At 36.0% G+C, this 14,860-nt stretch overlaps 1 pseudogene; it reads left to right on the top strand.

Annotated features, from left to right (window-relative positions):
* The first annotated feature begins 1,411 nt into the window (after positions 1 to 1,411).
* LOC100465960 lies at positions 1,412 to 2,400 on the top strand (annotated as a pseudogene).
* The last annotated feature ends 12,460 nt before the right edge of the window (positions 2,401 to 14,860 follow it).

The following is a 14,860-nucleotide window of genomic DNA, read 5'->3' as shown; positions in this document are numbered from 1 at the left end:
TAGTATCTCTGAATGCATAGGAAATCCACTACTTATTTTGCCATCGTATTTGTTATATGATCTACTTATTCCATTTTAAGGAGAAAGGGTTAGGCACATTTGGGAAGGAATAAGATACCAATAAGGACAAATGTTCCAATGAGAGGGAATTCTGTCTGAAACTACATGTATGATGGTTTTTCAAGCACTAAAAGAATGTTTGGGTTACTATTTTTAAAATCATGATGAAGGATGAATTTTCTAAAACATGAAACCAATACAGATATCATTAAGGAAACTGTTTTAGATTACATAATACCACAAATAAACAATTGAAAGATATACTTCAAATAGAGGAAATTATTGTGTACATAGGACAAAAGACTATTGCAATAAATCTTTTAAATCAAATAAAAAAATATAAAATTAAAGAAAGAGAAAGGGGAGAGAATAGACAATGAAAATGTGTAGGAAATAATTATGAAATCGTTTTTAAAATATAGTCATTAAAGTATGAGAAATAGTCAACCTCACTAACAATCCAATAAGTGCAAATTAAATGAATTTTTTCAAAAGTTAGACAAAAAATTGACAATAAAAAATAAAAAGACATTATAAAAAGTAATAGTAAAAATGATAGCACCCCAGTGCCAGGTGCAACAAATAGGACAGTTTGACAATAGGCACCACAATATGTAATGTGTGAATTCTTTGATCTATAAATGTCACTTCTGAAAACTTAACCTAGATAATGAGACATATTGTAAGGTAAGTGTACAAGGATTTGTACACCTGAGTGGTTTAGAGCAGTGCAAAATAACATTAGCCTAAATGGTCATCAATAGTATTTTGATGTATAGTCTAGATCCATACCATAAAAGAATACTTTGTGGAAATCAAAAATGATCATGTAGTTGGCTTTTGGATGTGCCCAAACTATATTAAGTGAAAAAAAGAAAGTCCAGGAAACATTCAATCTAGGATGGTATTTTGTTTTAGAAGGTGAAGAGGAGGGAAAGAAGAGATGGGGCAGGGAAAGAAGGAGAGAGAGAACAACAGAACCTAGAAACATATTCAGCATATATATTGAAAATGATCACTTTTGGATTATGAATAATTATAACTTCCTTCACTACAATTTTTGTTTAATAGCTTACAATGAAGGTATGTTAGGTTTAATGTCAGAAGAACAAGCTAATAAAGGTATTTCTATTCTGGAAAAAAAATTTAAGTTGATTATTTATGAAAAAACAAGGTTAAAATAGCCTTACCAAACATCTTTGACACCAAAATGACTGCATCAGAGAAAAGAGCAGCAGCGGCAGCTGGAGGTCTTTGGTTGCAAGCTGTGGGCTTGCTGAGGCTCTTGGAGGAGGGGGAGTCCCTACGGACTGGAAGCTGGTTTGCTGAGGATTGAGTGAGCACTGTTTGAATGGCCAATAAATGCATAGTGACCAGAGGCTCTGAGTTCCTGGGGCAGCACATGGGGGAGCAGTTTCTGACCAAGAGGCTACACTGTCAATGGATTTGATATGCAGCAAGGTTTCAACATTCCCATGGTGACCTCTGCAGCCAGAAGGATCCCTACCCAACTCTGAAAGGTGTAAGCACAGTTATCCACTGTGTGTCACCCCCCACCAACCACTAACAAGAAAGTACTCTTTTATTGAGTGAATTACATTGGTACCAAGAATGTCAATGACACTTGCAAGGAGGCTGGGGTTCAGAAACTCATTTTTATCAGCACTGCCAGCGTCATCTTGAAGGAGGGTTGTCAACATCAAGAATGGAACTGAAGACCTTCTGTATGTCATGGAACCCATAGACTATATGGACACAAATATCTTACAAGAGAGAGCAGTCCTGTGGGCCAACAATATATTTCTTAACCATGACCATCTACCTTCATGACATTTTCAGCCCAAGGGACCCCAGTTGGTCCGCATCCTCATCGAAGAAGCCAGGAAAAAGGCAAGAGGAAGTTTGTGATTGGAAACAGGGAGAATTTGGTAGACTTCACCTTTATGGAGAAGGTGGTGTGCAGACACATCTTAACAGTAGAGCACCTCTCCTGAGATGCAGCATAGAGTGAGAAAGACTTTTCACATCACCAATGCTGAACACGTCCCTTTCTGGACATTCCTGCCCCGCAGCCTGACAGGCTTCAACTTCGAGGCGCCAAGTACCACATTGCCTGCTGTGTGGCCTACTACCTGGCCCTCCTGCTATCCCTCTTGGTGATGGCGATCAGTCCTGTCATCCAGCTCCAGCTCCCTTGCATACCAATGAGGGTCCCACTGGCATGTTCTGTTATAGCAGTGAGAGAGCCAAAAGGCCATGGGCCACAGGCCACTGGTCACCATGAATGATGCCAATCAAAGGACCGTGCAGAGCTTTCGCCACCTGTGGGAGGTCGAGTGAGACATCCCAGGGACTGGGCCCTCGAAATGCATTCCCTGGCTGCTAACTCTCCCCTGTGGACCAACAGACTAACTTCCTTCAAGTGAGTTTCTTCTGAGCTACAGTCTCATCCTGCCAGTTAGATGACAGCACACTCTGCTCCTCCATGACCACAAGGGCAGAGAAAACAGCAGACATTTCTCCTTTAGCAGGATTGGATTTGAATTTCTTAAAGCAGGCAGTTTCATACTCTACTGTTTTGTGTGCTCTCCTCCCTCCCCCATCTTCCTCTTTCCCACCCTTCCTGTCTCCTGGGTTACTTACCATTCCAGTGTCCTTGTGCATAATCCAGGAGACTGTAGGGAAGAAACAACTCATTTGCTAATTGATGATGGAAAACTGAATTTACTTCCATGCAAACTGATGCTAGATAAGAAGCCACAGACTGTTCAAGGAGTCACATATTACAACTATCCTAGAAGAAAAGCAGAAGTTATAAACACATAGTGAAACTTCAAATGTGCATTTCAAATAGACAGAATTTAGAGAAAAAATTTTTGAAAAGCTTAAATAATTGTAGCCCCCGCCACCACCAATCTCCAGAAGGAAAAGACCGCTGGTTGGTCACCTTCTAATATGCTTCCAAGTTCTCTCTCTCAGGTACAGCTGGTGAGCCTGCCTGCTTTGTTTTTTCATAAAACATTCTTTCATGGACACATCTCTCTTTATCAACAAAGCCCCATTGTCCTTTTTCATTGTAAGGTGGTAGCCGCAGTGGCCTACGATTTCAGCTGGGTAGCTTCTCTTCTAACATGGGACATGGGACTGATTGACGGTAAGCCATTGAAAAAGAGACAAGAGCCTCCTTTATCTGCTTGGAATTTGGGCAGAAACTCCAGGAGATGATGCAAAAAGTGCTATTTCTCTGCAGCTCACACTCAGAGAACACTTCAGGCCAATTTCCAAAAGGCAAAGCACATACGATTTAGGATTTTCCATTTTCTGGTGATGTTCTGCTTACAGAACCTGGTTTCTTCCCAGACTAATCGAAATGTCATGTTCAAAAAAAAAAAAAATGACTGCATCAAAATTGCATTAAAGTAATGCCTACTTTTGCTACTTTAGCAAATCCATTTCTATAAGTTCCTCAAATATTTTTATGTGTTACAGATATTTTTGGAGTTTGTTGTCTGTCTCTCACTTTCTGGTGTGTTTTATTAATTGCATGTCTATTTTATTGTCATCAATTTTTCCTTTAGGGTTTTTTTTGTTTTATGTTGTCCTTAAAATGATAACCAACACTCAAAAAATAGGAAATCATATTAATATTTTCCTCTAGCATTTCTATTATTTATTTATACATGTGAATTGATACAGATTAATTCTGATGCAAGTAGTAACATATTTTGGATGTAGTTTTTAATCTGTTATTGTCCATAATATCTCTATTGACTTCAAATGCCACATTTATCATAAATTATGAGATAAACATAGTCTACTCTTGGACTTTGTATCCTAATCTCTTGATCTGTTAATCTTATTTTTTAGCATTCTGTTTCAATTAGCTAGTACCATTCTCTTTGTTTTCTTGGACTCCACATGTTCATTTCTCTGGATTAATTTTTTATAACCATTTCATGTAATAAAAAAGAGGAATTTTGAATATGAGCCTATTTCAGTACAAAGTTATTCTAATATAGGAATTATGTGTAGCTTTACAATGTTGAGAACTCTTCTATACAAAAGGAAAGCTAGATTCACAGGACTGATCTAATGTTAAACTTCTCTTCCTAATCAACACTATAAACAAAAATCTCATTTAAAAAAAGCAAATGATATGAATAAGAATTTCACAAAAAATGAAAACAAGATGAAAATAAACTTAGAAATGTTCAGATCATTCACACACACACAAAAGGAATATACTCTAAAACAGTAACAATGCCCCATTTCCAAACTGCCAAAATGATACAAAACAAAATATCTATAAGATCTTATGTTAGTGAATCTATGACAGAATAGGTATCGTCGTCTTTTGTGGATGGAATATGTCTATTTTGGGAAAGCAATTTGGAAGTGTAGATACAAAAATTCATCTTGCAAATCAACATATCAGCAAGCCCACTTTCAGGAAATATCCAACAGATATTTATCCAAAGATAAAAATATCGAAAATTCAACTGACAATGTTAATATCACGAAGTAGGAGATAGATCGAATAAACTACTATAAAGCTGTACGATGGACTATTATGCAGGGATTAAGAAAAATGTGGTAAATTGAGATGAAATGGTATAAAAAGCTGATTGTAATAAATGACCAGTAAATACCAAATGAAGGGCAAATCACAGAATAATGGGTTAAGAATGATCCTATTGCATAAAATAAGTTATTTATGAGTACATGTCCTATCATACAAAACTGGCTAATTATGGGCAAGAGAAGAGGTGATCCTAAAGAGCGACTTTTTTGAACCATTATTCAGATAATGTCCCTTCTGTATCTTTCTATATTTGCCATTATTTTTTCATATATTGAAGCATGTATGACTACTTTTTCAGTAGGTCATTTTAAATTACTGTAAAAATTTAAATAAAAAATGTCAAGCAGTGTGGTAAAAATATTGGCCCTTTGTGTTATGGTTAGATTTCTATTTCTATACTTATTCAAATATAAAAGCCATTATCAAATGGCTTTTAAAATTCAAAACGGGGGGGGAATGGGATAGGCTGGTGATGGGTAGTAAGGAGGGCACGTATTGCATGGTGCACTGGGTGTTATACGCAACTAATGAATCATCGAACTTTACATCAGAAACCAGGGATGTACTCTATGGTGACTAATATAATATAATAAAAAAATATTATTATAAAATAAAATTCAAAACAGAAATAACATGGTCTAATAAGTAGATGCTTTTGTAACTTTATATCTTAATATTCCTAACGCTAAAAAGACACTAAAATTAAAGATAAGAGTATTTTGTGTCATAACTATAAAGTAATTGTTAGTACTAATGTAATAATAGTATTTATAATATCTAAGATTTTTAAAGTTGTCAAAGGCTTGTAACATGCATTATTATCTTATTTGAGCCTCATAACAGCCCTGTAAATTATAGATCAATATAATAAAATTTTAATGGAAATTACCCTCAAATCTCCCATATTCCACAAACATAAATATCTTAGAGACAGAACATTGCATTTTAAAATGCATTGTAAATATAAACTGAAACAGATTTCAGAAATGTATCTATCTTAAAATTTACCTCACTAAAGGTTTAGAAGCATAAAAGGACCACATTAGCATAACCTATGCACAATAGCAAATTGATTATCCATATTTAAAACCAATGCTTAGAATTATTTTCATGGGCGCCTGGGTGGCTCAGTCGTTAAGCGTCTGCCTTTGGCTCAGGGTGTGATCCCAGGGTCCTGGGATCGAGCCCCACATCAGGCTCCTCCACTGGGAGCCTGCTTCTTCCTCTCCCACTCCCCCTGTTTGTGTTCCCTCTCTTGCTGGCTGTCTCTCTCTCTCTGTCAAATAAATAAATAAAATCTTTTAAAAAACAGAAATAATTATTTTCAATTGGTTTATAGTATAGTTTGCTCCACAGGCAGTGAGTTTGTGTAAACTAGAGTAAAAACAAAATCCCCTTCTTCCTTGTTGCAGCCAGATCCAAAGCTGCCGAGAGCCATAGTTGTCACCGGGAATACCACACAAGTCGGACTTAAGGATGCAATAATGAAGCAAATTTATTATTTTTTCCAATGTTCCTGCAAACCCTTTCAGTGATGTTTGATTTTCTCTTTTTTCTGGATGAAACCTCAAGCAAAGCCAGTAACTTTTCCAGTCATTGTCTGCTTCATCAAAGTCTCCTGTCACATTAATCGCTCCAATGGATCCAAGAGATCCATTCCAATACCTGTTATGTTCAGGCAAAGTAGTAATCAAACTCCAAACTTCATTAGAATTCAAAATTACTCCTCTCCCTCTTCTTGGGCCTACAGAAGGCAGAAAGAGGTGGGGGGCTGTCTGGCACCTCTCCTTATTCTTCTCCTCCTTCTCCTTCTTCTTCCTTCAAGCTAGGAGAAGAAGCAACCATCTGGAGAGTCTTCTGTCTACTCTAAGAATATGGTAAGCTGTCCTTGGATTCTGTCCTGCTTCCTACGAAACACACCTCTCTTCTACGCATTCTTTTTTTTTTTAATAATAATTTTTTTTGTTATGTTAGTCACCATACAGTACATCCTTAGTTTTTGATGTAGTGTTCCATGATTCATTATTTGCGTATAACACCCAGTGCACCATGCAATACGTGCCCTCCTTAATACCCATCACTGGCGTATCCCAGTCCCCCAACCCCCGACCCTCTGAAGCCCTCGGTTTGTTTCCCAGAGTCCATAGTCGCTCATGGTTCTTCTAGGCATTCTTATTCCTCCAACATAGTTCACGTCACTCCAAATGACTATTGGATAGGAAATACATATTTCCTTTTAATTTGTCAACTCAAAACACTGGGGAGAAGCATGAGAGTGAACATGGCGGAAGATAGCAGTACCTGGACAAGGAACAGGGATTTCTAAACACATAAACCAAATGCAACTGGTTTGGGAGAATCATCTTCACACCTGACTTCACCTAAGCCAGCATTTGTGCTTGAACTCTGAAAGTTTTTGTAAAAATTTAGGATCCAATTTAATCTTATTCATACTACTTCTCAAGCACCCATCGTCCTATTTTAATCTTGGCTGTAATTACATTTATGTCTATATACTTAAAGGTACGATTTATGCATATGTGTATATTAAAGATACGTGATGTCTTCAGGGTTTTTAAAGCTAACTTTAGCTTTACTTTTTGCTGAATGGAACATAAGAAAAATTTTAAAATATTCTCTGGATCAGGAAAGACCCAAGAATAAATTATTGTAATGATATTTCCCCTACATATGCATAGACTATCCAGAGGATGACTTGAACATAACAATTAAAAAAAAGAAGTAACCTGTCAAGTGAGGAATTTTCAAGTCAAAGAAAGTTGACACTGTCACTTTATATTAACATGTTTTTGAAATTGGCTATTTCAAATGAAAGAAATTCAAGTTTCATGTTTATTGACAAAGCTAATATGGGGATGCATAAGGTGATGCTCACTTCTGCACCCTTAGCAACAGCCTCATTCTATGTTATCTCATCAGTAAATTCACTATCCACCTGCTATAATCAAAGTCTACATTTTTGAAATTGATATGTATCTTGTCCTATTCCTTGCAGGAAAAAAAAAGAGATGAATATCTTATCATTCACTTAACACCTTAGGAAATTAAAATGTATGTTTCTATCACAATTTGGGTATCACAGAGCAAGTATAAATATCTGAATTTAAGATTTCTACATTTTAATAGATAAGATTTTCCAGTTGATATTAGTCTGGCAAACTGTGGAAATGATTCCCCCTTATTACTGTTTATCATCATTGGCAAAAATTGTGGTGATGTCAGCATTCTATTGCAGCTTGTATCCTACAAAGATGAAATCATTTTAAGATCTAGAGGTCATCATGTGGCTATGAATGAGGAATTATTAGTAATAATCACATTTTGGAAAATCTATAATGTCTTTTTCTATTCTTGCAAACATATAAGAGATTATTTGGCAAATTTGGTTACTCTACAAAATATGTACTGTCTACTCCATTTAACCTCTATATTAGGAACTCAGGATATAAATATGGGGGTGGGATTGGACTCTACCTTCTAAGACCTTATAGAATGGAGATAGAATGGATAAGCACACCGACCAAAAATTATAATGCAATGTATTGTTGCTGTATTAAAGTTATATGCCAGATACAGGAAGAACTTAAGGCATATTGCTGATAGTTATCTGAGAGAATCCAAGATGTATTTAAAGAGCAGGGGAGCCTTGAGCTAAGACTGACAGGATGAAGAGGCACTTGGGTGACAATCAGCAGCAGACGTGACAGATTAAAGGAATATCAGGTATGAAAGTATGAGTCTGACAAGGTCTGGGAACACTAAGCAATTCAGAAAGGGAAAATGAAATGTTGGATCAGGTGAGATACAACATTTAGGTATGGTTCACGCTAAGAAAAATCTGGTATATCATGCAGAAGTTTAGATTATTCTCTAAGTTTTTAATAATTATATCTCCACTTGTCGTTGACCAGTCAAGTATCTCTGTTGGAGAGATCATCCTGGAGGTGAAACTGAGGATGGACTAGAGGAAGATAAGCACAGAGAGAGAAAGATAATTAAGGAGAGTAATACAATTATCCAAGTGAGAAGAATGAGGGAAAAGAATTAGGGCAGGGACAGTGAGGATGGAGACAAGGGGACCAGAAGAGAGATGTTTAAGACCGAGAATGTGCCAAGTTACTGACTCTGGAAGGTAATCAAGTAGAGAAATCTAGGATACATTCATTGATTTGCGAGTATTGGACCACCCCTTCAGCTGAGGAATTAACCCAATCCAGAAACAGAGGAACTCGATCCTAGATTTCTCCGCAAATCAATAAGTGTGATACACCACATTAATAAAAGAAAGAATAAGAACCATATCATTTTCTCAATAGACGCAGAAAAAGCATTTGACAAAATACAGCACCCATTCTTGATAAAAAACAAAGTAGGTATAAATGGAACATACCTCAACGTCAAAAAAGCCATGTACGAAAGTCCCACAGCTAATATCATTCTCAAAGGGGAAAAACTGAGAGCTTTTTCTCTACAGTCAGGAGCAAGACAGGCATTCCACTCTCACCATTACTATTTAACTGGAAATATGAGCCTTAGAAATCCAACAACAAAAAGAAATAAAAGACATCCAAATTGGCAAAGAAGAAGTCAAATTTTCACTACTTGCAGATGACATGATACTCTATATGGAAAACCCAAAAAAAGACTCCACCAAAAAAATTGCTAAAATTAATACATGAATTCAGCAAAGTTGCAGGATATAAAATCAATGTACAGAATCTATCTGTTGCATTCCTATACATCAAAAATGAAACAGAAGAAAAAGAAATCAAGGGATCAATCCCATTTATAATTGCACCAAAAACCATAAAATACCTAGGAATAAACCTAACCAAAGAGGTAAATGATCTGCAAGATGAAAACTTAAGAAATTGAAGAGGACACAAAGAAATGGGGAAAAAGTTCCACGCTTATGCATTAGAAAGACAAACATTGTTAAAATGTCTATACTACCCAAAGAAACCTACACATTTAATGCAATCCCTGTCAAAATACCACCGGAATTTTTTACTAAGCCATCAAAAAGAATGAAATTTTGCCATTCGCAAAGACATGGATAGAGCTAGAGTGTATTATGCTAAGGAAAGTAAGTCAGTCAAAGAAAGATAAATGCCATATGATTTCATTCATGTGGAATTTAAAAAACAAAACCGATGAACATATGGGAAGGGGGAAAAAGAGACCATAAGAGACTCTTCATGATAGAAAACAAACTGAGGGTTGATGGAGGGAGTTGGATGAGGGATGGACTAAATGGGTGATGGTTATTAAGAAGGGCACTTGTTATGATGAGCACTGGGTCTTATATGTAAGTGACAAATCACTGAATTCTACTCCTGAAACCAATATTACACTATATGTTAACTAACTAGAATTTTAAAATTTTTGAAAAAAAAACAAGACATGTAATATAAAATCGAAAGAAGCTTGGTTTGTTTTGTTTTTAGTGAGAGTTTGAAGGAAAGAAAGTTCCTTTAGGTTACACTGAATTGGAAGTTCTTATGAAAATCTTTATGGATTTTCCCATTGTGGAAAAAAAATATTTTTAAATCTATTTTCCTCTCTGTTTTATATGATTGGGGATTTTCATGAAATCACTATAGATGATCAAATAAAGTTGATATCTAATGTCAATAACATTTAAATCACTGATATTAGGGTAATTGAGCCAGAAGCTGTATTAGAACTATATACTCTAAAGAGAATGTAAAGTAGTGATTCCCTGTGTCCTGAAAAAGACTATTTATTAATGCTAAGTTGTCCTTTGTAGTATCATTCTCTAAGGCTATGGCTCTCAAATGTTTTTGAATTTGCCTCATCAGATGTACTTTTTCACACTGTCCGCTAGCACCAAGGGGAGGTAGATGTGAGAAAATTCAGTGATAATAAGTGTGTCACCACATCAGTCAAATTATACCAGGGCCAGAAGGAAGTGGACACAACCCCTGGAGTGTAGTAGGATGGATAACAGTGTGCTTACCAAATCTCACCTTGAGCAGAATGTTGGATGTAGTTGGAAGGAAGATATTGATAAATCATGTAGGATCAGGGTGGACATTAATGAGAATCCCATGGACCATTCTTGAATAACAACAGATGGCCACCAAATGGTCTTTCAAGAAAGGTGGGTTCCATTATATTCAAGGTCTTTCTGGGGGGAAAAAGGGATGCAATTTCTCAGACAGAACTAATTTCTTAGTTATAATACAAGAAACCACTGACTCTATCTCCATGGGTCCTCCCACTCTGCCTTGGTCTCAACCTCTAAGACAAAAACTGTCAGGATTCTGTTTAGAAGGATGTCACATTACTTGGCTGGTGTGAGAGATCCAATTATTAATATCCCTAAAGTACCCACGCATTTAAACCCCTTAGTCCAAAAAATTGCGTGTAAAATGTTCTCATGGCCTCCTCCTCAAAAAAGCCCTTAATGGGCTGACAAAGTTTCTCTTTCCTTCCTTTCCTTACTCTACTTGCTATTATCTATGGTGTGTTCGAATGTGATAGAAACACCTCTTTTAGGGTCAGCATGTTTTATATTGTCATGTTTACCTCTAATATCCAAACTTGAACAGTTTTATGATTATAAAAAAGAGGCAATATGCTGGGGATGTTAGTACATAAATCATTGTCAGGAAACTAATCCTGTGTTTCAACGCAGCAAAAAGCTTTTAAAGTATTGATATAGGTCCAACCAAAAGGGCATGCAGGATTTTCTCTTTTGTTCTAACTGGGTATCTCCTAAATACAAGGCTTCTAAGTCTGGAGAAATCCGTTGATTAAACATTCTTATAAATAGATTTATTTAATGGGCCTTAATTAAAGAAAGGCTGTCAAAACTGATTTTTTTCTTAGTATCTGCCATTTTGCACACCATTTTTTAAATGTTAGAGTTAGAAATGTAAATTGTTATTTTAGGACCTAAGCACTTACCCAAAACAACAACTAAAGCATTTTTCTAAAATAGCAGAAAGACAATCATTCTAATTCATGCTAAGAATTTAGAAAAGGAGTAAAGGGTTATTGTCAAATTCTAACATGTCAATGCTCCTGAGACATTCAAATAGTGTGCATTTTTTAAGCATCATTCACAAAGTTTCCATTAAAGTGTCTACATTTACATGAAAGTATTATTTCATCCCTTTACTTTACGAAACAAGTTTGCTGGGTGGTGTAATAAAAGTGATCTAAATGATGAGGTTGAATAGAACTTTTAGGTCACAATTATTTACCTCATTATGAAGATATTTTCATATTTTATCCTAATGGAGGATGAGCTCAGAAGAAGAAAATATTTTTAAATGTCTAATTAAATTAATTATAGAAAATCACTAAAATTGGAATCAAAAGAATTGAGACCTGGTTCTTCTACGGGTTATTTACATCTTGGTTTCAAATAAGTTTTAACTCCTTGGATCTCAGCTTTTCCCAAATAGAAATGATTAGGAAAAAGCAAAACTGTTGGTACACATCCACCCTATTCTACTGTTCTATTGTTCTACGATAAAAATAAGTTTAAGCAGGGGCGCCTGGGTGGCACAGCGGTTAAGCGTCTGCCTTCGGCTCAGGGAGTGATCCTGGCGTTGTGGGATCGAGCCCCACATCCAGGCTCCTCCGCTGTGAGCCTGCTTCTTCCTCCCCCACTCCCCCTGCCTGTGTTCCCTCTCTCGCTGGTTGTCTCTGTCTCTGTCGAATAAATAAATAAAATCTTAAAAAAAATAAGTTTAAGCAATTAATTATTGCACTATTTATTTACCAATTTTATGTATTTATGCAATATTATCTAATAATCCTTTTTTCTTTAAAGAAACAACACTATTCTATATGGTGAAGGTAAAATATTTTGACAGTAAATTTACCTTCACCTACATAGACACCATGGTTATTTCTATGGAAAGCAAATACAGGAAAGAAACCCACATCAAAGAAAGCATCGAAAGAAGTAGAAAAAGAAAAAAAGAAATATAAATTGAAAACATTTCTTGCCCAGACATAATACATAGTACAACAGGGTGGTTAGCATATGATGGAAATAAATCTGAGTTTGGATTTTGATACCATAACTTCCTAACTATATGACCTCAATCAGATAAATTACCAATCCCTTTAAACCTCAGTTTTCTAAACTATGCAATGGGGATAAAATAGAACCAACTCTTGAAGTTGTTTGAGGGTTATATTAAATAATATGTTAATGTTACTTGGCACAGTGCCCAGCAAGCGCTCAATAGCTGGACTAGGTCTCAAGAATACCTAGAGTTTAGTCTTGCTAGAAGCCTTAAGGATACTTGAAAAAAATAACCTTCAGGTAACTAGTCTTATTGTAAATAGTCAGGAAAGAACAATGGTAGTTTTGTAACATATCCTTGCTCATGGGGACCAGCCAGGCACATAGCTACATCTTCAGGGACACAAAAAAAGCAAGACGACAATGAGAGAATGGGAAAGAGCAATCTTTTCCATCTGTCAGAATCCTCACCTGTGAGCATGGTAGCATTAGTAATTTCGGTCCCTGTGGGGAACTGTGCAGTGACTGAGAAAACTTTATCTTCATCTGGGATTATGATACAGCCATGGTTGTATATCAACGTTATATATCTTTCGCCATTAAAAAAATATCTTATTCTTTAACTTTCTATCGCTCTTATTTTCTTCCCATTTTTCCAGCCAGAAGAAAAAGCATCAAATCTAGGGTTTCCATTTAATAATCTTTTCCCAGAAAGGTGACAGAAGGTTACCTTCAATCCTAATCTTGTTTAGGAACTCTCATGAGGTGTCTGTGGTGGGCTGTGAATTGGACCTGAAAATTGCTCAGATGCATAGAGGGCAGGGGTATTGAAGGTAAATCAGAGGTGGCTTTAACAGTCTTTAATGAAGGCTTTAACTTTCAGAACCAGGATTCTCCTGAATCTTAAGCTCAGCTTCATCTTATTTCCTCTTTAATACCATGTTCCTCCCAAGCTCCGCAGATACAATTTGTTTAAAAATGTTGATTTACAAGTGTGTGCTCCACTGTGTTATTGGCTGGAGACTTTCAAGTAACGACCCCAGTTGAATGATGTGTTACCTTTAAATAGCCATCCCCAAACTGTGAGAAAGCCCTAGCCTTTTGTTTTGTTTTGGATGGTATTTACTTTTAAGATGTGGCCTGTCCTTTTCGTCAAATATTATCTTTTATATAAAATCCAAATGCCCTGAAATGGAATTATTACTGTCATTAAATTAATAACAAAACAACACCCAAAGAAAATTTTAATTACAGTGAGATTTTTAACTTCACTCTAATTTTGAGGGGCTGAAACATTTCAATGAATTTTGTGTTGTTAAACTCAGCTTTTCTTAGTCTTGGCAAAGTGAATCAGAACAACAGGCAACTGTCCAAACTTTTAAATGTAACATTCTTAGAAACGAGCCCTATATTTTGCTTGGTTTGTTATTGCCCATTCATGCCGTGACCATAGTAAATACTTTATATGTGTTTTGTTGACAAGTCTTCCCTAAATACATACCAAAACTGTATAAATCATGAAGGGGAAGGTACATCGATTTATACTGCATTGTCTAAAGTGATTTTCTACACTGAGCTAGTTAAAATGATAATTGAGTTTTTTTTTTTCTTTTCATTCTGTCTAGTAGCTTATTTTCACCTTCTCCTCCTCTGTTGTTATGGGGTCTTTGAAGGGTGGAGTATGGGGGGAGCTCATATTACAAAATTGAAACTTTTTGGACTATTGCATAAGTAGTAAGTATGAGTAGTAGAAAGCTAATACAATCATTGTGAATTAAATGACAGTCAGCTTTGAGTAACAACAGCAGCAACAAAAAATGTATGATGTATGGGCAGGAGCATTCGGATGCTGCTGTCCAGAAAAGCATTCCAATTATTGCACAAGCTTAAGCAATGAGCATACTGGCACGGCCAGGTTTGTTTCTAGCTTTTGGAAATTGCAAAAGATGAAACAAATATATGCCATTGTAGCCTTTGAAATGTTGAAATGGAAGAGTTTGGGAGACCATAAAGTTAACATTTTATAATTCAGAGAGTCTACAACAGTCATCAAACACTGTGATAAACTTGTAATTCATGGTAACACTTCCAGGCTGTTGCACATAAAAAAGAAACAACCCTCCCACCCGTTGTCAGCCATTTCTATGTATGTCTTTGTGAATTTGCAACACAGGATTCCCCTTGACATG

Source organism: Ailuropoda melanoleuca, unplaced genomic scaffold (assembly GCF_002007445.2).
Source record: "Ailuropoda melanoleuca isolate Jingjing unplaced genomic scaffold, ASM200744v2 unplaced-scaffold6034, whole genome shotgun sequence".
Classification (NCBI taxonomy): Eukaryota; Metazoa; Chordata; class Mammalia; order Carnivora; family Ursidae; genus Ailuropoda; species Ailuropoda melanoleuca.
Note: the sequence above shows the minus strand (reverse complement) of the source record. Positions and strands in the feature narration are given on the sequence as shown.